Source organism: Cydia pomonella, chromosome 26 (genome assembly GCF_033807575.1).
Source record: "Cydia pomonella isolate Wapato2018A chromosome 26, ilCydPomo1, whole genome shotgun sequence".
Lineage (NCBI taxonomy): Eukaryota > Metazoa > Arthropoda > Insecta > Lepidoptera > Tortricidae > Cydia > Cydia pomonella.
In genome coordinates, this window is record NC_084728.1 from 3,168,713 (window position 1) to 3,193,097 (window position 24,385).

General features: G+C 37.5%; 1 protein-coding gene across 1 annotated transcript in view; it reads left to right on the plus strand.

The window, feature by feature from the left end:
- The window catches only part of LOC133531852 (uncharacterized), a 148,093-nt gene that overhangs the window by 13,759 nt on the left and 109,949 nt on the right, over positions 1 to 24,385 (plus strand). The gene's annotated exons all lie outside the window — the stretch shown is intronic.

Here is a 24,385-nt window from a genome sequence, read left to right on the forward strand (position 1 = left end):
GGGATACTTGCAGGTACTCTGACCTAACCAGTTCATTACGATGCGTCCTCTTTGACGGCCTTAACCCAAGTGAACGAGCCTGTCCAACATTTACCGTGTCCCCACCACTTGCTAAAACTACCGTGTTGTCAACAGTATAATGTTATTTTCCCAACTACCCCTGTATTAATCGGGGTAACATAATAATGTTGTCACGGTATAATTATTATTTAACTGCTATCTTAAATGTAAACATAAATAAATCATGTCAAATTTATGTAATATAAAAAATTATGGTCGGATTTGTAATTGATTTGCATTCTTGAAATTTCCCGGTAAATTACAGCAAGTAGAATTTACATCTTTTAATTATTAATCTATGACTGACTTATCGATGTTTCATTTTCCCAAGCACTCGTTTTTGCCATAAAAACTTCTATGTCCAGACATAGACCAACCACAACCATTGTTTGAATAACCAGTTATTCAAACAATTTCGTGCTTCGAATTTGATAGGTAAACGAGATGGCGCTGTACAGCTTCATACATTTTGCGGTGACTTAGATTGTCAAAAGTTATGATGTTGAGTCTAAGGGGCACTAGCTCGAATAACCATAGGTTTACGAAAGATTCCAGTCCCAAAAAATTAGTTTGTAATGCAAGTTTAGCGATGTTAGGCGCGGGCCCGGTCAACGCCATATATATATGTAGGAGCCCGGAAGATTCCTGTGTCTAAATCTTCGAATCGATTAAGTTACTAGAGGAAGGCCACAAGATTGCTATTAATTTTTCGGCAAACTTATGATCTAAATAACCGGCCAAGAGCATGTCGGGCCACGCTCAGTGTAGGGTTCCGTAGTTACTCTTCCGTCACAATATGCTAATCTGGAGCTTAACGTATAGTAAATTGTTAACCAAGGGATGAAACGGTACCTTTCACCTGAGTTAAACAAATAGGCAAATTTGCATAATCAGTACCTAATTAAAATAAGTCTTTTTACTATGAAGGGAAAACTTTTTGCGATAACTCAAAAACAGCTAAACTGATCATGTCCGCTATAGTTTTCATTTAATGTCTTTCTTAAGCTCTACTTCCACGATTTTTTTCATATTTTTTGGATCTATGGTTCAGGGGGGAGGACACATTTTTTTTTCTTTCGGAGCGATTATCTCCGAATATATTCACTTTATCAAAAAATGTTTCTTAAAAACCCCTATTAGTTTTGAAAGCAACCACACTCTACGGGTGAAGTGAAAAAACAAATATCACCCCCACTTTACGTGTAGGGGAGGTACCGTAAAAAAAAAAAAAATTTTAGATTTTATTGTGCGACTTTGTCGGCTTTATTGATTGATATATCCATGCCAAATTTCAGCTTTCTAGCACTAACGACCACGGAGCAAAGCCTCGGACAGACAGACAGACGGACATGGCGAAACTAAAAGGGTTCCGTTTTATGCCATTTGGCTACGGAACCCTAAAAAGAGCCATTAATAAAAAGCTACAACAAGCCGAATTCCCTTTTTTTTTACTCTATAAAATATCTTACATTGAACTAAACAGAAAAGTGCCGTGAAACCCTATCGGGTTTGTATCGACACTCCTTTCGTGGATACTTTTTACATTATAAATTGTTGTGATACATAGGATAAATAAATATACCTGATGAATATCTTCCTATTACTTATACATGTATTTCCACATTAAAGTACTTACTATAAGCAAAGCACCAAGCGAACGGTCAGGCGACCTAGATTTACTTAGGTTATGCGCTATCACGTTTCTCTTGTAGAAATCCCTTGCTAGGTTCAATAGGTCAAACTGCCTATAGGCTATATAGCTGTGACGACACTTTGGCGGCTATGGAACGATACTTTTTTTGGGTTCCCTAGTCATATAGTTTCGTCTGTCTGTCCGTCCGCTGCTTTCCGTGATCGTTAGTTCTAGAAAGCTGCAGTTTGATATGGATACATAAATCATGCATGGCGACAGAACGGTATTAACAAAAACTTTAAAAAAAATTTTGGGCATCCCATACAAAAATTTTTTATTCAGTTTCTTTGGATAGGTCTTTTAAAACGAATAAGGGTTTCCACCAACCATTTTTTGATAAAGTGAATATTATCGGAAATAATCGCTCCGAAAGAAAAAAAACTAACTTTTGAACAATGAGCCCAAAAAATATGAAAAAACATAGAACAAAAGCTTAATAAATACTTTCAATGAAAACTATAGCGAACATGATCGGTCCAGAAGTTTTTAAGTTATTGCAAAAAGTCTGCTCACTTTAGTAATAAGACGTACAAAGCGCTGCGAACGTACTCCCTTATGCTTGTAATGTACATGATAATTACTAATAGCCCCCGTTTAGCATATTCTAACAGAATGATAACTACGGAACCCTACACTGAGCATGGCCTGACATGCTCTTGGCCGATGTTTAACCTTAAGATTTAACCTTGTAACATAGCAAAGGATTTTTGAAAGATAGAGGAGAATAGAAGAGAAGAACATGTTGTGCCGACCCACATAACGTGGGATAAGGGCAGGAGGAAGAAGAACATAGCAAAGGATTTATATATTCTTTTTATCTTTCAAGGCCAACGTTCATAAAATAAACAACCATACTACCTTTGACATAGTTTTCCTTCTTTTTTATCATTTTTCCAACAACAAAGGACACAAATAGTACCACCAACAGCTATATAATATGAAAAGCTCCAATTTCGTCCGTTAAAAGCCTTTGAGGGAAATCTAGGTCGCCTCTGAATGCGCTAGATCGCATCGTTTTATGCACTTAGTCCTAGTGTACCTAGGTTTAATTACTTTAGCCTTTCAGCTAAGCCAGATAGGGTTTTTAGATAAATTTAGTTTTACAGCTTTGGCGCTTGTTTTTAGTAAAATTTCGAGTAAATTGTTTATTAAAGTAAGTGCATACGCTGGTCAGGAGCACCCTAAACCGGGGAGCGTGTATGAGAAATATTATGAAGAAGGAAGCGAAAGAGGTATGTCAGGATCGTAGCAAGTGGAAATCCGTGGTCTCTGCCTACCCCTCCGGGAAATAGGCGTGATTATATGTATGTATGTATACATACGTCGTTTATCTAATAATAATATAAAAGTTATTTTTAGCAGCATATAGAGCAACACATGACTAGCATTGCACAGATATATTGGCGGCCGATCGTTGGATCAGGCAGATCGTAATGTTCCTGTGTTTTGACGACCGGTTTGGCCTAGTGGGTAGTGACCCTGCCTACGAAGCTGATGGTCCCGGGTTCAAATCCTGGTAAGGGCATTTATTCGTGTGATGAGCATGGATATTTGTTCCTGAGTCATGGGTGTTTTCTATGTATTTAAGTATTTATAAATATTTATATATTATATATATCGTTGTCTAAGTACCCTCAACACAAGCCTTATTGAGCTTACTGTGGGACTTAGTCAATTAAATTAAAAAAATGTTTTGACGGTAGTCACATGAAACCAATAGAAAGGTAGGATAGATTCTTTAGGTTGATTCAGATACCCGAAGGAGCCCCTCGTACCGGGGCTCTGTCGACTCCGGGAGCGAGACGAAGATTTTTCGTTCCATGACATTTAAAACAAAAAAAATCTATGCAATGCATGTTGTTCCATAATCTCATAAGTACTAAGCCGATTTTAATGAATGAGTCTGTTCGTTTTTGGTGAAGTCGACGTGGGGAACACCGACGTATAAAATGTATCTCTGGGAAGACCGTAAAAAGGCATATCGCTCTGTAGGGCTAAGATTGTCGGCTCTTTACCATTTGTCACCATACCTGTCACGTTCTAACCAGTATGTAAGCGCGAAAGTGACGGGCATAGTGACAAGTGATAAAAATGGAACCTTGATACCGCCGCTGACAGAGTGAAAAAGCTTCACTCCCTTATTTTGGTCTTTTATTTTTATTTATCTTCTTTATTTAGAAACAAACAGTCTCTTATAGTAATACATTATTACAATATAGGGTAAACAGACGTATAGACTTACAGTTTCCTTAATTAGAATATGAAAACCATAATATATAACAGTACCCCTAGTGTAACTAAATTCGATTTTGAAACTTGACGTACGCGTTTGCGTTTAGTCTCATTTTGTATTGGATTTAGGAAGAGCGCGCCAAGCGGGACGTTTTGGAACCTCAAAATCCTATACAAAATGAGACTTAACGCAAACGCGTTCGTCACGTTATGATGTCGATCAAAGTTACACTAGGGGTACTGATATAAGTATTACTAAACTAACTTAACTTTTAAGTGACGGTCTTCTCCACATTGGCATTAAAGATATTTTAATGAACTTATATCTTTTTACTATTAGAAGTATTAGAACAAATGAAATTATTTTTAGAAAATATTTTTTTAGCGCCATATCTCTCGCTAGCTCGGTATCACCTGAGTTGATCCAGTTAGAAGGTATAAACCATACTGTTCTACCTTAGAGATGGCTAGGGGGCGCCTAAGCCTTCAGTAAGAAATGAATATACTTGGAAAAATTCGACTAATGCTGCCGTGACCCCGGTGGCCGAGTGGCTCAGGCACCTGCCGCGATAGCAGAGAACGCTGGTTCGATTCCAGCCTGGGGCACTGGAGGCCTTGGTCACTTTTTCTTTGTATATGACATTTATTTCAGTTTATATCTTGTTGTTTCTTTTTATTTTTTAATGTTTAACATTTAACCAAAGTAATAATAGTGACTATAGATCTAACATGTAACTGTACTCATTATTGCATAACGTCACAAATGGAAAATTGGCGAACGTTCATCGATTTAAATCGTTATGGCGGCCTTAAGTGCTATGAAGTAATTAAAATAATCGATTATTTGTGCACGTTGTGTGGTATTGTGTTTAAGTGGTTTCCTGGGAGATCCTATTGTATCAGAATGTGAATTGGCTACTTGACAGGTTTTTGTAAATAATGTCAAACGATCTTGATTTTCCTGAGGATCAAATGTCTATATAGGTCTCATGGCATTTAAGCAACACAAGGTCAGAAATGAGGGTTAAAGTCTGACGCTCGCACTCGATGATTGAAACGCCTCTAACAAAATGATAAGGTGATGTGTGTGACGTCACATTATATAAGTCTGCCATTTTGACCCTGAAATATTGCGTTTATGTGTATAGTTGTCATACAATTTATTTTTCAATAAAATGTAAGGAATCGAATGGTACCATTTTCTTATCTATTTTTGAGAAATTTTTGAGACTTCAGTACCCCTAGTGTAAATAAATTCGATTTCGAAACGTGACGTATGCGTTTGCGTTTAGTCTCATTTTGTATTGGATTTAGAAAGAGCGCGCCAAGCGGGACGTTTTGGAAACTCAAAATCCTATACAAAATGAGACTTAACGCAAACGCGTTCGTCACGTTATGATGTCGATCAAATGTACACTAGGGGTACGGATCCTTGTATTTTTTTATAATCTCAATATAATTTTTTAAATTCCACTTTTTTATAATGAATGGCTCGTTTTCTATCCATTTAACTTAATTTTATTATAATATTCAACATGTGTCAAGTACCCAATTATGATTTTATCTCATTTACCCGATCCAGTGGAGTTATTCGTCTAGCGAAAAACAAAATTAATAATTTTTAAACATAATAATAATAATAAATATTCTTTATTGTACACCACATATTGAAAAGGAGAATACAAAGAGAACATAAATTAGAATTAGGTAACAACAGGCGGTCTTACTTATCGCTAAAAAGCGATCTCTTCCAGACAACCTTTGGGGTAACATGTATCAAAAAACAGAAAATAAATAAAAATGAGACATTTTCTTATCGAGACGGCTTCAACCTTTTGTTTTAAGGAATCGTTTGGAGTCTGTTCTTTTTTTTTGTTCTTGCAAAATCTATAGATTGTGTCATTCGAACGAAGACGCATGCCTTGACTCGTATTGTCATATTATTAGAGGTTAGATTTGACAAATCTGCGCGTCATCGTGGATGACACGAACTATACATACGTGAGATTGTTTACGTTTGATTAAAACGTATAACTTCAATATAAAAACTACAATTTTGCGTTTGACGCCTCCTAGACTACGTCTTACACAATGTTCACTTTTGTAAACCTTATCCCTTTTCGAGGCATAGTACGATTTATCGACCACATACGCGCCATTACAATTTCAACTTTAGCATTCCGATTTAAGGTTAAAATTAGATTGCACTTTCAGGAAATGTTACTTGTCTTCAAATGAATCATCAAAGCTGTAGTAATTGGAATATATTTGGATTTTTTAGGAAAAGCTTGTAGATTGGAGCGGCCTGGAAAAGGGTTATTCAAACAACGCCAAAACAAAGCCATAAGGTTCACCGACGACCGGGATCGTAAAACTTCTCATTCACACTCACGTGGTCGCAGGTAGAGCGAAAGAGATAGTGATATGACCCGGGTCTTCAGTTTGGTTTTGCGGATAGTACAGTCGCCTTCAGATATATCGGAGCGGCCGAGGTGCTCAAATATATCTGAACAGGCATATTTGTCAGCGCCTCGACCGCTCCGATATATATGATGGCGACTGTACAGTTGTGTATTGTACTCTGGATTTGCATGTCGCAACGCGCATGCGTCATGAGATCGGAATGACCCGAGATCACGATCGCAAGGAAACTGTTGAAATGAATAATCGTCTGTTCTATATGGTCATCTTTGTTAGCGTGAACGTGAATAATTTAGATCAGTGTTTTGTCCGGCCGAAACCGGATTTCTTGCCGAAACCGAAAACTCGGTTTTGCTCTTAATTTCGGGCGAAACATGGTTTTTATGCCGAGACTGAAACCGAAACTTGAAAAGTTTTGGCATGGAAAAATGACGTCACGTTACATAGAGTATGACTCGGTATTTATTTCATTTATTTTCGTGATAATTAATCATTTATTGACCTCTTTGATTAACTGATATAGATACTTGACAATCAGTACAGATACATCTGACTTTCATCTTATTGTCACTCAATAATAGATTAGTTTATTAAATAATACATTTTTTTTTAACAGTGTACTTTACTTAACAAGTAGCGTTAAGCGTTGTTAGCCTAGCGGTAAGAGCGTGCGACTTTCAATCCGGAGGTCGCGGGTTCAAACCCCGGTTCGTACCAATGAGTTATTCGAAACTTATGTACGATATATCATTTGATTTACCGACTGGCGAAGGAAAACATCGTAAGGAAACCGGACTAATCCTATAAGTCCTAGTTTCCCCTCTGGGTTGAATGGTCAGATGGCAGTCGCTTTCGTAAAAACTAGTGACTAGGCCAATTTTCGGGATTACTTGCCAAGCGGACCCCAGGCTCCCATGAGCCGTGGCAAAATACTGGGACAACGCGAAGGAAATAATACTTTAATACGTAAGCTATCCTTGTTTGGACGGGTCTTCGTCTTCTTTTCTTTGTTGCCGGAAAGTCGGGCGGTCAATCATTCTATATCGTCGTCATTTATAGGTACGGTCACATCTGAAAATATCGATACGAAAAAAGTCCCAAAAACATGTATACACGACTTTATATTAAGCCCATATATTAAGTGTATACATATTTTTGGCACATTTTTCGTACCGATATTTTCAGACGTACATCAAGACTGAGTAAATTATCGTTTTCTGCCTACAGATGCCTATCCAATGCTCGCCCTGCTTGTCCAATTTCCAGGTAAACTGTAATGAATACTTTACGACGAACCGCCGGCGAAACGTCGTTTCCGATGATTCTTCGCAAACCGATCTCGTAAACTCGTATCGTATGGGTAATACTGAAAGTTTGTGGAATATTATAATTTACTAAAGGACGAAGCGGCGATAGCAGAGTAGATCTGACAGACTTTCAAGCCGGAGGTCGCGGGTTCAAATTCTGGCTCGTCGTACCATTGAGTTTTCCGGTATAGAAATATGTGTTTAAACTAAACTATGATGAAATCTGGTAATACCTACCATCCCAACACTAATTCATTAGAAATCATCATAGTTTTAAATTGCGAACGAAAATTCGTTTCTATGGCAAGGTGAAATTCGGCCTATGACCAATGCAAATTGTTTTTTGTTTTCTAATAAATCCATCGCACTTAATACTCAGAATACAAATTTTGAAAGATCTTACGTGAGATTGGGTCAAGTAAGGGGCCGAGGCAAATCCTCAAAAAACACCTCACTCAATTAAAAAAAACTGTTATAGAAAAACAATTAAGTATATGGACTAAGGCAAGGATATGGGGATGCAACTTTTGTTTAAATTATTGAGTTACAATTAAATATTTTTACAGTACATACGGTGCAACTTTCCCGCACGTGTGTGGGAATGAGCACTTTCCGTGCATATGTCGAAACTTTAAATTCGCAACTCGTGTCGATTTACAACAGGCCCTTCGGTCGTATTTTAATTTAGCACCACTCGTTCCGAATTTCCTATTTTCTGCACTTGTATTGTAAATAACTATTATATGCTCCGAGTATTTTTACATTTATATCTATTAAATGGCGCCCTAGTGTATTGCTAGAACTGTCGTCTACACATTAAATTGATCATTAGTAACCCTTGTTGCATTGACATTAAGAGGCTGTCAACACCCAATGTCCTTGAAATTGATGTTACTTAAACAGTTTTTTAAGAAAGACTATTAATTTGTTTTAGTCAAGTAAGAAAAATATATGTTCATATTAATTATATTTCAAAGACCGTGGTTGTACTCGATACATGATTGAACGAAATCGGCTCGATAGAAAATAATTGCAAAGATTGGTCTTAAAATCACAATTAAATGGTTCTATTTCTTTATTGTTTTCACTTATGGGTCTGCAATTAAAATCACAATTTCAAAACATTTATATCTAAACCGCTGTTGAGTAAAATATTACACTAATAATCCACTTTTTTTTATTTAAATATTTTTCTTTTTATTCCCTTGCCCAGGCCCAGTAACATGCGACAGTGCTATCTCATTTACTCCTATACAAATAGACAGTGTGCGCGCTTTAGGTATTGACAGCCTCTTAAGGTCTATGGTAAATTAACCGTGTTGCAGTTATAGTACTCGGAATCGACTCGGACATACAATATGTACGAGATCGATCCCAGCGAATCATCAGAATTGCTATCACCAGTTCCTTGTAGTGTTAAATTTACACGTTTTACGTGGAAATGTGACAATTCACATGTAACGCAGATATAATAAAAACCATAAACATTTCTAAATAAGGTATCACTTAGCAATAAGACTTGCGAATCATCCCTACTATTATATCCTATAATAACTTTATAACAATATCGCCGCGTCTGCCTGTATGTTCGCGATATACTCAAAAACCACTAAACGGACTTTCATGCGGTTTTCACCTGTAAATAGAGTTGTTATTGAGGAAGGTTTAGGTGTCCAATTTGTTATTGTTTTGTGTAAATTGGTTGAAATATGACTGGCTAGGAGCTTTAATCGAAAACGTTTCTCAATCCGTTTGAGATATAACAACACAATGTATGGTGGAATGTCTCTTTTATTGGTTTTAAGGATAACTTACTACTCGTATACTATACACAATTTAACTTCTAAAAAAGATCTCATATAGTGTGATATTTGCAAAGCTATTTACACGGAACACGGATACACGGCCCGATTCGAATTTTAAGATACGTCTAATCTTATACCTTTAAACGAGCAATTCTTGTATATATATATATATATATATATATATATATATTTCTGTGATCTCGGAAACGGCTCTAACGATTTCGCTGAAATTTGGTATATGGGGGTTTTGGGAGTATACAATCTATCTAGATTAGTCTTATGTTTGGGAAAACGCGTGTTTTCGAGTTTTCATGCGTTTTTCTTTCGACGCAGAATATGGTCGCTAATTTCGTATTGCCCGCCACTGTCCGTCTGGTCCAGCGGGTAAAGACGCGGAATGCTAATCGAGTGTTACGGGTTCGAATCTCGCCCGGTGACTAACTTTTGTTTTTTTTTTATATGTTCAAGTTTATATATAATTTTTTAATTTTTATTGTTTTAGACAAGTTTAATTTAGTAAAAAAATGTAGTTAAGATTATCACCTATACACCACCATATTACAATAAATAGTTATAACCGAGCAAAGCTCGGTCGCCCAGGTACTATTATATTATATGTCAAAAGCTTCAAACAAAATTGTCACTTTTGATACTAACATAACTATCCGATCCATAACGTATCTAGATCTAATATTTGACGTATCAGTTCGAATCAGGCCGACAGTATTAAAAATATCAAATAAAATACATTGAGCATTTCATACAGATTATAATGGTATCTTAGGTTAGAGAATATTGGTCCGATGTGCGAACGGGATGTTGCTATAATACGCGCATAGCGTTGTCTCGCTCAAGCATCTGAGCGACGTGCGAATCGCATTCAGTGTGATAACATAACCGCCTTTATTGCGACACTTTTCTACTGTACCTAACTTTTAGAGGATTATATATCGTATTGATAGAAGTATTAAGGTCTTGAATGGCTTAAAGGATTGATGAAGATGTATGAATGTGGGAAAGTCGAGGAAATAGGTTCAATGACTTGATTTGCATGTAATTATTTATGTATGGGTTGAGTTGTCTTCCTAGTATTAACTTGAAGTGCAGTAAGTTCGTGTGCTTCTCACTCTCACTGAGCATAAGCGTGAGAGAGATGGAAGTAGTGTTAGTAGGAACTCGGGTCTTTTAAGTCTAAATTAAAGAACTTGACTTGTTTTTACGAGACTCGTAGCTTTAAAAACTTCTGAGTCTTTTAAGTCCCGAGTCGAGTCCTTTATTGAGTCTTTTTTAAGCGCAATTCAAAAGGACTCGAGTCTCCGAATAGTCAGTCAAGAATTTTATAGGTTTTACGTATACAACAGTAAAGGAAATAGGTGTTATTGTATGATTTATGTTATGTACATCCATGAATATCACACAAAGACAACGCATTTCGAAGTTATTTGTAATAAAATTACAAGTTCTTCGAAAAGGACTCAAGTCTACAAAAGACTCGGGTATCTTAATAAGTTGAAAAGAACTCGAGTTTTCGTAATTATTACAAGAGTCTGAAAAACTGAGTCGAGTCTTAAAGCAGAGGACTCAAAAGACTCGAGTCTTAATCAATGCTAGATGGACGTGCGCGCTCGGGACCGTGGATATGTTTTTGAATTTCAATTAGCTATAAGTTATAAAAATAAAATTTGGCATTTTTAGAAGCAATTTTTAATACTTTTAGCATTTGTGCATAAATTGTTACAAAGTGCGTTTGTGCATAAAGTGCGTTTTAGACCTATTATGTACGCGATTTTTTTTCTATCGATCGAAAGTAAAAAAAAAAACAGGTTCGAATCGTTGAAATCCCTGGAAAAAATCTTCGAGATTGCTAATAAAATTTTTGGCGACTGTATTGTAATAAAAAAAAGCGGTACGATTTTTTCAAAAACTCCGCTGAACCTATTACTATAACCTTACCGTAAATTAGTGGATTATTAAAATAAGCATATTACAGTGTAGTTTCATATACTAAACTTCTACTCGCTCTGTTTTTTTGTATAACCAGTGATGTGACACTCCTCCTTTCGGTCATTCTCGGCTCCGTTCGGCTCAGCATTGCTCCGAGCAATTATTACGGTTGGCACAACATGACGTTTTCAATTTCCTTTGCGTGCACGACCCCAGATAACATAATGCTTAAATTTTGACAACCCTAAATAGCCGAAAGGGATAGTATAGCAGTGGCGCATCGTTCAAAGAACTCGATTCCCACCGGCTTGTCTAAACTTCAGCCCGTTGAGTACTTTCACGATCGGTTCATGGAGAAAAGGAAAGCAAAATTAGCTCCGGGTTCCCTACGAATGTTTGTGACGCGCCGCCACTGTAGTATAGTGCCATATATTAGAAAGGGACAGCATGATTCGACCCTGAATCGTTGTCAAACTTCGGTTTTGAAGGAAGTGTCATTTCTGTACATTGCACGTCAGAATTTACGAAGCACCTGATTTGTCCTGGTGTCGCTGTCGCCGGATACCTCTGGGAGGACATCATTTATTCTGTGGTATAATATTTTTTAGCAACGAAGAGTCCACATATATGTATGAGTTAGCTTCATTTTGTTCTGTGAGTTCGTTTATTCGGTACTATTGTCTCCGCAGTTGATATGAAACATCGATCTGAAAATATAAATAGACGCAGACTGCGCATCGTGAAGCGTCCCACTGGAGTCATGTTATCCTCAGGTGACGAATGACATGAATTCCGGCTTATTTACTTTCTAGCTGAGATAAAACTGCAAATCCCAATCAAAAGTCACGAATTTTGTTCAATTATATTACAATGCCTACAATACTCCTTACATTACATATGGTGCTACTTTCCCGCACTAGTGTGAGAATGAGCACTTTCCGTGCCTATGTCGAAAGTTTAAAGGGCCACCATATGTACTGTAAACTGCAAAACGTTGTACGATACACGTGCGAATAGGTAATTCGCAACTCGTGTCGATCTAAAACACTCCCTTCGGTCGTGTTTTTTATCTTTTTAGGGTTCCGTAGCCAAATGGCAAAAAACGGAACCCTTATAGATTCGTCATGTCCGTCTGTCTGTCCGATTCTGTCACAGCCACTTTTTTCCGAAACTATAAGAGCTATACTGTTCAAACTTAGTAAGTGGATGTATTCTATGAACCGCATTAAGATGTTCACACAAAAATAGAAAAAAAACAATAAATTTTGGGGGTTCCCCATACTTAACTGAAACTCAAAAAATCTTTTTTCATCAAACCCATACGTGTGGGGTATCTATGGATAGGTCTTCAAAAAATATATTGAGGTTTCTAATATCATTTTTTTTCTAAAATGAATAGTTTGCGCGAGAGACACTTCCAAAGTGGTAAAATGTGTGTCCCCCCCCCCGTAACTTCTAAAATAACTGAATAAAAAAACTAAAAAAAATATATGATATTCATTGTCATGCAAACTTCCACCGAAAATTGGTTTGAACGAGATCTAGTAAGTAGTTTTTTTTAATACGTCATAAAATTAAAAAAAAAGATTTTTTTCATCAAACCCATACGTGTGGGGTATCTATGGATAGGTATTCAAAAATGATATTTAGGTTCCTAATATCATTTTTTTCTAAACTGAATAGTTTGCGCGAGAGACACTTCTAAAGTGAAAAAATGTGTGTCCCCCCCCCCTGTAACTTCTAAAATAATAGAATAAAAAATCTAAAAAAAATATATGATATACATTACCATGCAAACTTCCACCGAAAATTGGTTTGAACGAGATCTAGTGAGTAGTTTTTTTTAATACGTCATAAAATTAAAAAAAAAAATTTTTCATCAAACCCATACGTGTGGGGTATCTATGGATAGGTCTTCAAAAATGATATTTAGGTTCCTAATATCATTTTTTTCTAAACTGAATAGTTTGCGCGAGAGACACTTCCAAAGTGGTAAAATGTGTGTCCAAAGTGGTAAAATGTTGAACAAGATCTAGCAAGTAGATTTTTTTTAATACGTCTCAAATGGTACGGAACCCTTCATGCGCGAGTCCGACTCGCACTTGGCCGCTTTTTTATTTATTTATCACCATTCGTTGCGAATTTCCTACTTTCCGGACTTGTATCGTAAATAACTATTATTGCACACCTCACACAGTTGACAATACATGTAGAGAAACAAACTAACACAATTGAATAGAGGTAACCACAGACGGTCTTATCGTTTACGAGCGATCTCTTCCAGGCAACCTTTTGGGTACAATTATATTAATTTAGTATCTTGATAGCCCTGATTTACAATCAAAGCCTCACATTTTCGGCGATTATTTCCAGAAAATATGAATATGCTCTCCGAGGCTCAGGGGGCCATTATTAACACTACTACACTACGGGGTTGCGTAATGCATCGCGTGATATTACTCGTGTGATATTTTTATGAGAATCGCTTTCGTTTTTTAATGCCTTTCATTATGTAATTAGTAATTACATTAACCACTATTTTCAACAGTACGCCAAGCTAAGAGTAAAATAATTCTACGCTAGGTATAAAGCTGTATTGACCAGATTTGACATAACTAAGCATTAACACACTCGTGTGATATTTTTATTTAACTCGCTTTCAGCTCGTTTTTTAATGCCTTTCATTATGTCACATTTTAACAGTACGCCAAACTACTGTGGCCAAAAAATATGGGCATTCCCGTTGCCAGGGAAGTTTTGGGCTTATACTAAGCAACTTATATTATGGGACCAACCCCGAACTGGCGAAAAAAATTTCTGGCTGTTTCATACATTTTAGCTGGTCCATTTTCTATGGGAGGGTAATTTTTTTTCACGATTTCGGGGTTGGTCCCTTAGTAAAAATTGTTTAGAATAATCCCAAAACCTCCCTGGCAACGGGAATGCACATATCTTTTGGCCGCCAAGATAAATAAAGCGTTTATTTAATTACTACCCTTATATTTCGCACTTAAACAATTACACCAAATGCTTAGGGTGTCCGGTTCCCAGGGCACCCTTTCCCCATTGTTTAAGGGGTGCTTAATGTAGTCATACATAGCAACGAAAGCTTTTAACCTCATGCCTCGCACAGCTAAACTGTGGAATGAACCATCAGACCTTCAGGAGTGTACTCCCATCTTAAATTCTGGCAACGCACTTGCAACCCCGCTGGTGTTTATGGGCGAGGTGTTGCTTACCATCAGGGTATTTGTCTGGAAACGATTCCCTCCTATACTTACCTTTTTTTGAAACAGACGAATATTTGGTTCCGCTTCGAGTACCTGTCCACAGCAGTATTCAACTGCGCCCTCGTCGCCGCGCTGTTCGCAGTCCCGGCGGCGCGGACCCGGGCATTATCTCACTCACCGCTGCACCGCGCATTGTCTCTCTTGAATGATATATTGGACAGCGACAGCAAACTAGATATATTCCAATGCACTGAAGCTAGTTTTTTGGCAGTTAGTAGCCGATACCTAGAGTCAATAACGACGACAAGCTCAATCAATGTATAGTTAGCAGTAAGTAAATTGTTAGTATCAATACGTATATAATGTCACTCCTTTTAACATGTGTAGCTTGACTGTAAGTGTTAATTTAAGGAATAAATAAATATAAATATTTAAAAGTTGCTGAATCGTATGAAAAAATGTTGGTAGTTATCATGTAATATGAGTAATATGCTTTCATTGTGGTTTTTTGCCTGTGACAGTCCAAAATTTTTGAAGTTGTCATTAGTAATGGAATGGCAGTTGTCATTATTACGGTTAATTATGTTGTCTCTAGCAGACAATGTTATACACCGTGGGCCAATTAAACCCGAAAGATTTTAACCACGCATTCGTTTAAAATTGTAACGTATGTCAGTAGGTATGTCTAAACCAAGTCACATAGTGGCAGCGTCACAGCTAAAAAGGCGTGTTTCACTAACAGAAACAAATTTGCACAAAAAATTGACATTATCTCTAAAGCAATATCGGTTTCAGGAAACTTTGTATGACATTTTAGTCTCTAAATGCGGTCAAGAATACACCTTTAAAATCTGTCGTGTGGGACCACCATAAACCATGACTTGGATGTGGCATTAACATAAGTCATAAGTTATTTATTAGTAAAACCTCTTGACAACACACATACACACACATTGACAACGTGTCACAACTATTTGGAATTATTATGGGATGTCTATGATCCGACGTCGCAAGAAGGTGCAAGACGTCGGACATGTCATTACCAAATTAAAATGGAGCTGGGCGGGACATGTTGCCAGACAGAGTGATGGCAGGTGGGCCAAAATTTTAACGGAATGGTGGCCGCTTTCAGACGAAAGGAGTGTCTGGCGTCCGTTGGTTCGTTGGGTGACCGACATTCGGAAGATTGTGAGTTACTTCTGGATGAGATTGGCTCAGGACCGGGATAAGTGGCGTACTGGAAGAGAGGTCTATGCTCAGCAGTGGGCGATAAAAGGCTGATATGATGATGATTATAATGCGAACAATAATTATTCGACAAACAATCGCTTTGTACCTCACTTGGTACGTTAAACTTACTACCTCAACATGGGAAGTAACAGATGCTATTATGACGTGAAGAGAAAGTGTCCACTATTTCCTTTGAACTATGAATGTTTGCGTGTAACATTATCCACGCTGTCTACTGACAATTCATATTCCTTATTGTGAAAGACATAAGGTTCACAGTCAGTTGCAGCTATTGTTACATACATTGGGTAAATTGAGCTTGGAATACGTGACACGAGTTTTTGTGCTGTTAAAATGAAGTAAAATTTAAACCGAATTAATATCGAATCCATATTTAACAGTCTACGTCAACTGTGACTACTCGCATGGAATTTGGTTTCGTAGAACTGTTAATATTCAACAACAGTACAGCCACGGACTTTAATGTTGAGCCATTTAGTGTTTACTTTACATACATGGACATTTCATACCGTTAGTATCGACATCCAAATTAGCTTGAACCCTAAAAGATCAAAAGTCTGTGACCATACAAGTAGTATCCCAGTTCATATACAAGTATAAATTCCAAATCAGTTGTAAATTATACAGTGGTTAATAGTTTAGTTTATAAAATTATGTGGCAAATGTACCGCAAAAAAGAGTTTGTCGTGTCACCTCGTTTTGAGATCGGAATCCTTGGCGTCGACATCTCGAGTGAAGTCCAGTTCCGCGGCTATTTAAACGGTAAGGCTAAATTGGCTTCAAAAAAGCTCGGTGTGCTCAACAGATCAAGACAGTATTTCACACTGGCCCACCGCCTACAGCTCTATAAGGCGCAGGTGCGCCCACACATGGTATACTGTTCTCATATATGGGCAGGGACACCCCAGTACCAGCTTCTCCCTCTGGGCCGCATCCAACGTAGAGAGACTTGAATTGTCGACTGCCAGCGTATTTCGGACCGGCTTGACTCCCTGGCGCTGCGTAGAGATGTGCCCGCGGCTCTGCATTTTCTATCCCATTTATAACGGGGAGTGCTCCGAGGAATTGGTCGGATTAATCGCTGCAGCTTCTTTTCGCCATCGCCCTACGCGACCACATTTCCATCCTCACCACTTAGATAGTTGGTAGTCCTCAACTGTGCGTTTCTCCAGAAACTTTCTGCCTCGCACCGCTAAACTGTGGAATGAACTGTCGCCTGCGGTATGTGTCCATGGGCGGCGGTAATCGCTTACCATCAGGTGATCCGCCTGCTCGTTTGTCTATATATTGTATTTTAAAGCATGTATGAAATGTATGTACCTATAGTGAAATTGGACTTAATTTAGGGAAATCCAACCCTTAAAAGTTTGTTGTACTTGGCATTAAGTCCTTTTATTTCTGCATCCGATATCGAACTATCTGAAAACGCTCTAACGCTTTGCCTACGTCTCAAACAATAAATTATAACCAAAACATCACGAGAATCGCTCTATCGATTTGTCTAGGGTAACTTATGCACCCCAAACAGTACACAGCGCTAACAAAGGGTAAATTAATCTCTGTATAATGTCCCCCACAGAGGCTAGCCGTATCGCGCATTCGAATAAACATACGCATGGTATACTCGCGTCGAATGATTTTCCCTGTGACAGTTAATTTTTGAGGTAGCTGTCACATAACACACACACACACACACACACACACACACACACACACACACACACACACACACACACACACACACACACACACACACACATAGCTGTGACGACCGGTCTGGCCTAGTGGGTAGTGACCCTGCCTATGAAGCCGACGGTCATGGGTTCGACTTCGAATCCCGGTAAGGGCATTTATTTGTGTGATGCGTCATTATTACAACGTGCTCACAATGGTCTTAAGTGCCATAGACGGTTTATGCCAATTTCCACCAATTAGCACTTTAAAAAAAAACGAAACGACAGAAAAATTCTATGTAACTACTGGTACTGTTCACACATGAAAATTGGTTGAGAATTGCGACCTGTAGAGGAGAACAACCGGACATACAAAAACAAAAACAAAAGCGGTCTCCGTTTTGACTCGGGGGAGACCGCTAACGCTTCGGTCAATAATATATCTTTATAAATATTCTTTGAGTAAAAATAAGGGAAAGTGGAGCTTCAATGACGGTAATAAGGTTCTTTTTACTGTTGTACTAAGGACCTACAAATGTAATAAGTGAGTTTTTGGACAGTTCTAACGAAATTACCGCAGTCTAATGGCAATATTATGGAGACAGGATGTGGCTTCTAATTTTGTCTATTGGTAACCAGGAAGTGGGTAGGCAATAAAGCACCAGTATCTAAGTGACCATTGTCATTTTTTTTTAAATTGTTAATCTTATGGCAGCAGAATAATCTCTAAAATTTACCGCTCAAACGTATCCAACCTATATTTATCTGCGAAATAAAAACAAAAGGTTTTTGTGAAGGTTCCAATCTGCATTGGGCTTGCCTAGGTAGGAACAAGTATAACTCAAATACTCTCGTAAGAAATGATCTATAGGCTAGTCATGAAAATATTATGTGGATATGAAACCCTTTACTGGCCATAACTCGATGGATTTATTTTTTAATTATAATTACTCAATTAATTCAGTGGATTTAGCCCCAATCATTCTTATTGCATAACATCGTCCACACCGTTAACTGACAATCTTAAACCTTATCACAACGGCATAAGATCCACCGAGGATCAGTTAGTTGATTTTAGCAGGACTGGAAACTGGTATTGAAATACCGGTTAATATCGTTCCAAAACCGTTATTTTATGTCGTTGATTCGAAAACGGTTAATCACAGCGGTTAATTGATGCGAACTAAACAATTTCGTTCTCTCTTCTCACCGGTAAGAAGAGGGGATTTTATGGTTCACGGGAACGATTACCGATTAAAAATAGAAGTTTAAAATATATAAATACTTACTCGTTCTATCTTGCTTCGATATTTTCAATATAACCGGTTTATTTCGTTCTACAAAAACGAAAGAAACACGTATGTATATGGCATAAAATGATATCTCAACGGAACAGTCCAGTAACCGGTAACCTCAAACGGAAACGAATTTTTTTTCGTTCGTGTGTGGAACGAAAACGGTTTGAAAAATAAAACGGTTTCCGAGAGCTGGCTAAGTACTTGCCAAGCTTTAGGAATGACGAAGCAAGTCGCAATCTTCCATAAAACAATCCAAATGGGCGTCACCCATTATTAATCTGCACCTGTCTCCCTCGCACCTCGGGCCGTGGCCGGCGCGGGACAGAGATAGCCGAAGGGCACAATCGATATATGACAGTGTTTTATTTTGATGGGGACAGTTGTGCATGTGTGTGTGGGATCTGGTTTGAAACGGTGTGCGTCGGGAATGATGTGGACGACCGCGCGAAGTCGCCTTTCCATTCAAACTTAGTGTTCATTTTCCACTCTGGATATTGACATTTATGACTACGTCCAAAAGAGAGGTATGGGCATTGTGAATTTCATCTCGCTTTGTGTGGTAGGGCACAGCCAGTGGATGTCATTCCAGATCTAGAGCAGATCCCAACTGGGGAAGTACCTCCACCTTGCAGAAAACCGCAGCCAAATAACACTAGACCCTACTCATAATGTTGTGCCGGTAACTAAGGTTGCCAGAGCTCAACGAGGGGGGCCAGGTTTAGGGTCGACAACGCGCATGCAACTCCTCTGGAGTTGCAGGCGTACATAGGCTACGGAGACTGCTTACCATCAAGCGGGCCGTATGCTTGTTTGCCACCGACGTAGTATAAAAAAATAATATTTTGATACAATTTGCTGTACCTCAACCACAGCTATGTCCATGCCCCTTTCGTTTTATTGTTTAGAGTTTTTAAATATTAATTGAGTTAGAGCATTAAAAATGTTGTATGGAATTTGTTTTTCGCTTATAATTATTATACTTAATAATCAAAAAATCTCAAAAAGTCTAGGCGACTCGCACAATTTCTACACCTTAGTCTCCCTTATTCCCTTGAGAGTGTAGAAATATACGTTTTTTCCGTCATAACCGACCGTACCTATTTTATTTTACGTTAACTTAAAAGTTTAATTTTTTCACAGCTTCAAGGAATTGTAGACCTTTTAACCCTTTACCGCATACGAAGCCATATATGGCGATATAATCAACTCGGGCAGCTATTAAAGTTCAAATTTCAGCAAATAAACATCATTACATGCAGTAAGGGGTTAATTTCAACTCGATACCTCTACGCGTTCCCGAGATAAAAGGCCTTGACAGATAGACAGACAGACGGACGAACATCGTGATCGTATAAGAGTTCCGTTTCATTCTTTTTGAGTTACGGAACCCTAAACACGACGAACCGCACCTAGAAAAGGTAGGTAGATCCCTTGCGCTTCGCCTCGCTCGTCTTAAGAGGCTGGCAATACCTAAAGCGCGCACACTGTCTATTTGTATCGGAGTAAATGAGATAGCACTGTCGCATGTTACTGGGCTTGGGCAAGGGAATAATAAGAAAAATATTTAAATAAAAAAAAGTGGATTATTAGTGTAATATTTTACTCAACCACGGTTTAGATATAAATGTTTTGAAATTATAATTTTAATTGCAGACCCAGAAGTCAAAACAATAAAGACATAAAACCGTTTAATTGTGATTTTAAGACCAATCTTTGCAATTATTTTCTATCGAGCCGATTTCGTTCATTCATGTATCGAGTACAACCACGGTCTTTGAAATATAATTAATATGAATATATATTTTTCTTACTTGACTAAAACAAATAAGTCTTTCTTAAAAAACTGTTTAAGTAACATCAATTTCAAGGACATTGGGTGTTGACAGCCTCTTAACGGGGGCACTACCGTGCCCCCAGATATAAACTTCCGATCGGCCTTAAATTTACATGCCCAATAGTACCAAACTAATAGTAGTAACAACTCTAATCGAACATAATGAAGCATTTCGGTACAAGCAATAATGACTCATATACCCGCGTATTACGGTCTTCATAATTATACATCATGTAGTTAACAGCCACTGATAATTCTAGCCTTTAAAACTAAAGGTCGTATGAAAGCTGTAAGAATCAGGCGCTTACGTCGTTTTTAAACTAAGCTCTTCAGCTCTCCTGCTCTAAAAAGTCTAAAGGTCGTATCTTGACTCGAAATGTGTGGATGATACGCCGTTTTCAAAATGACTCCTTCCCTAATTTGATGGATTGTAGAGACAAGATCCAATAGTCGTTATTAGGAATCCGTGATCGATCTGTTTGTGCGTCCGTCTTGCTCACCCGTAATGGGTTAGACGGAGATGGGTGATGTAAGCGGTCAACCAATTAGAGTTAAGTTTCAAGCCGTCTGTAAACTTCAATATTATCATTTCTTCCTCATAACGTAAACGTAGTCGCTGTCAAATATTGAAGAGCAACTAAATTGCTCAAATATATCTGAACAATTATATATGGACACTATAACCCCCTTGTTCAAACTTTATGAGCCTCAATTAGTTATTTTTAATATTTTTTTAGCCTCTTTTTTTTACAAATAGCTAAAAGTAAAAATGACAGATAAAGAGAAACTAATAATGCTTAGGCTTTTAGCGCATATTCCTTCAAAATCCTAGAAGAGGCGTGTTTAGACATTTATGAACATATATTTGATGGAGTTATAAATCTACTTCTGTTTCTGATAATTATATAAATAATTTGCTAATCAGATGATTTATATTTATTTTATTCAGCGTTAAAAAACATCTTCCGAAAACGTTAAATCATAATAAAAACCATAGCATTTGGCATAATTTGCCACTACCATCTCACAATATAGCTCTTTCCATCATTTACCAAAAATCAATCTTATTTCTATATAAATAAGGGTCAAACTCTAAACGAAACATTTCTACAGAGGGTGCTCCCCTTACGATATTATTTGGCGATAAAATCATTATATCATTAAGTACGCGAGGTTCCGCCATTTTGAAAAACGTCCTAAGTAACGCAATTTTCTTGCGAATTGTTTTTTCTTTTAAAAACGTTGTATTGTAACATACCCTATTGTGCAGCGGTTTGGGTTCATTTTTAATTGATAAATTTTAAGAAGCTTAATGAATTTATATAACATGTTCGAATAATAGAGGCCAGATTAATTTTAGGGCTCCGTGGATACAATGTAAAGACAGAACCCTTATTAAAGGCATAATTGATCAAGGGACTGTGCCTTTACATTTTTGTTATAAAGAATATAAAACGGGTAATTAAGTTAGCTATTAAATTACCTTAAAGTATAATACTACCTTACAGATATATATTTTTAAACTTAACACATTTAAAATAAAATCAATATAATAAATACTTAAAATACGTCGTCGGTACGATGCTTATAAAAGTAATTTATGTGACTGCTACACAATGAAAGGCATTAAAATACGAGTGGGGGTTTATGAAACGAGCTGAAAGCGAGTAACGTTAATATAAGCATGGAAAACTAAATTATTTTATTTGCTAAAGTGTACAATGTAGAGAATTCTATCTACTCTTCTAACTACATTAAAAAACAACATCTTATAGTTCAACTTTTTCATGCCTTTCAACTAAAAATACACAAGTACAGTCACGTCTGAAAATATCGATACGGACAAAGTGCCAAAAATATGTATACACGACCTTATTGCCTACATACTAAGGTGGTGTATACATATTTTTGATACTTTGTCCGTATCGATATTTTCAGACGTGACTACTAAATCAAAACTTGTAACAAAACACCAAGTCCAAAATCACACCAACATAAAACAACAAATAAAATCACTAACATTTGCCACCCTCGTAACTACCCCTATATTAGATCCCTAATCGCAAAATGGTCGAAAAGTTGTAAAAATATCCTAGACTAACAAAACTTGCAAAAATATAATTCAAATTTCAATCTTATCTCTTAGAACATAAAGTTGATATTTAAACGGTGTACGTTACACGTGTGTATCTTCGTAATGGTTGATACGCCGTTTTTGTTCTAAGTCGGTTCCCCTCACCCTTGGTACAGTCGGGTGTAATTTGATAGAGTAAAATAACATTTCCTGGACATGACGGACACTTACCGGTATTTGATAATTTGATATTCTTTATTTTTATGTCCAGAATGTAGCTGATAAAAAGTGTGTGGGTAGAGAGTGTTTTTATTTCTTACAAATTCATTGAGTTGTATGCGATCAAAATATGGGCTTGTGCACAAAACACGCGCGGTTTTTTCGGGTACTTTTTTCGTCGCATTGATATTTTAACCCTCTGCTGTACAGTCACGTCTGAAAATATCGGTACGAAAAATGTGCCAAAAATATGTATGTACACTACCTTCATATATGGGCCATAAAGTCGTGTATACATATTTTTGGCACTTTTTACGTATCGATATTTTCAGACGTGACCGGTACGATCACAAAAATGGAAAAGAAAAGCGATGGCAGTTCATCGTAGTACTCGTACCTAATGTTTTTTTAATTCATATGTTATAGGTTTGCTTCATTTTTGTGGTCAACTGTACGAGCTTAATTTAATTTCAATGGTCGTTTAGGGAAGTGAGTAAAAGTTATATATTGTATCCAAAAACGACGTAATAATAACGGCTGTAGTTAAAAACTACTGTTTCACGAAAGATAAGTGAGTACAGAGGCGTATTGCCCAAATAAATTTTGTAGTCAACTAAATTTACTGCCATCTTTTGACACACAACTAAAACTCTTAGAATGACATATGGTTATATTTGACACATGTTCTTTCACTGATATGTATTTAATATCAGACGGTGTCGCCATCTACTCGAGTATAGGCCAAAGGTTAGGCCATATAGCCATTTATTCGATCATAAATTTTTTCTTGATTTTTCGTGGCACTTTTTTTCTTAGACTTTATCTTATACGGAGTTATATATATATCTTTGGTTTTACTATTATTCATATATTACCCCTTGGCCTAAAAGGTCTCCCATTACATTAATTTCTAACAACGCAACGTGCAGTGTAACACCTCTTTAGTTGCAGGCGTCCATAGGCTACGGTGACTACTTACTATCAGGCGGGCCGTATGCTTGTTTGGCACCGACGTAGTAGACAAAAAATCAATATATTGACAAATCATAATTGCATTTCCGGTTTCCTCACGATGATGATGAGATGGATGATGATGGGATGGTTTCTCATGGGTCCTCTATTCGATGGCCCAGCGCTGTACCAGCGAGATGGCCACGCACTACGGAATGGGCCACGTGTAGATGCGTACGTACCATCGCTGGCCCACTGCCTTTAATGTGCTGACGAAAAAACCGATACCGTGGTTATCCCGCCGCGCAATAACTACCATCTCTCCACGCTGACCCATCTTAGTGGGCCAGTATGATGGCCTATCGTGTAGAGGAGCCTTCATACCTTTGCCAA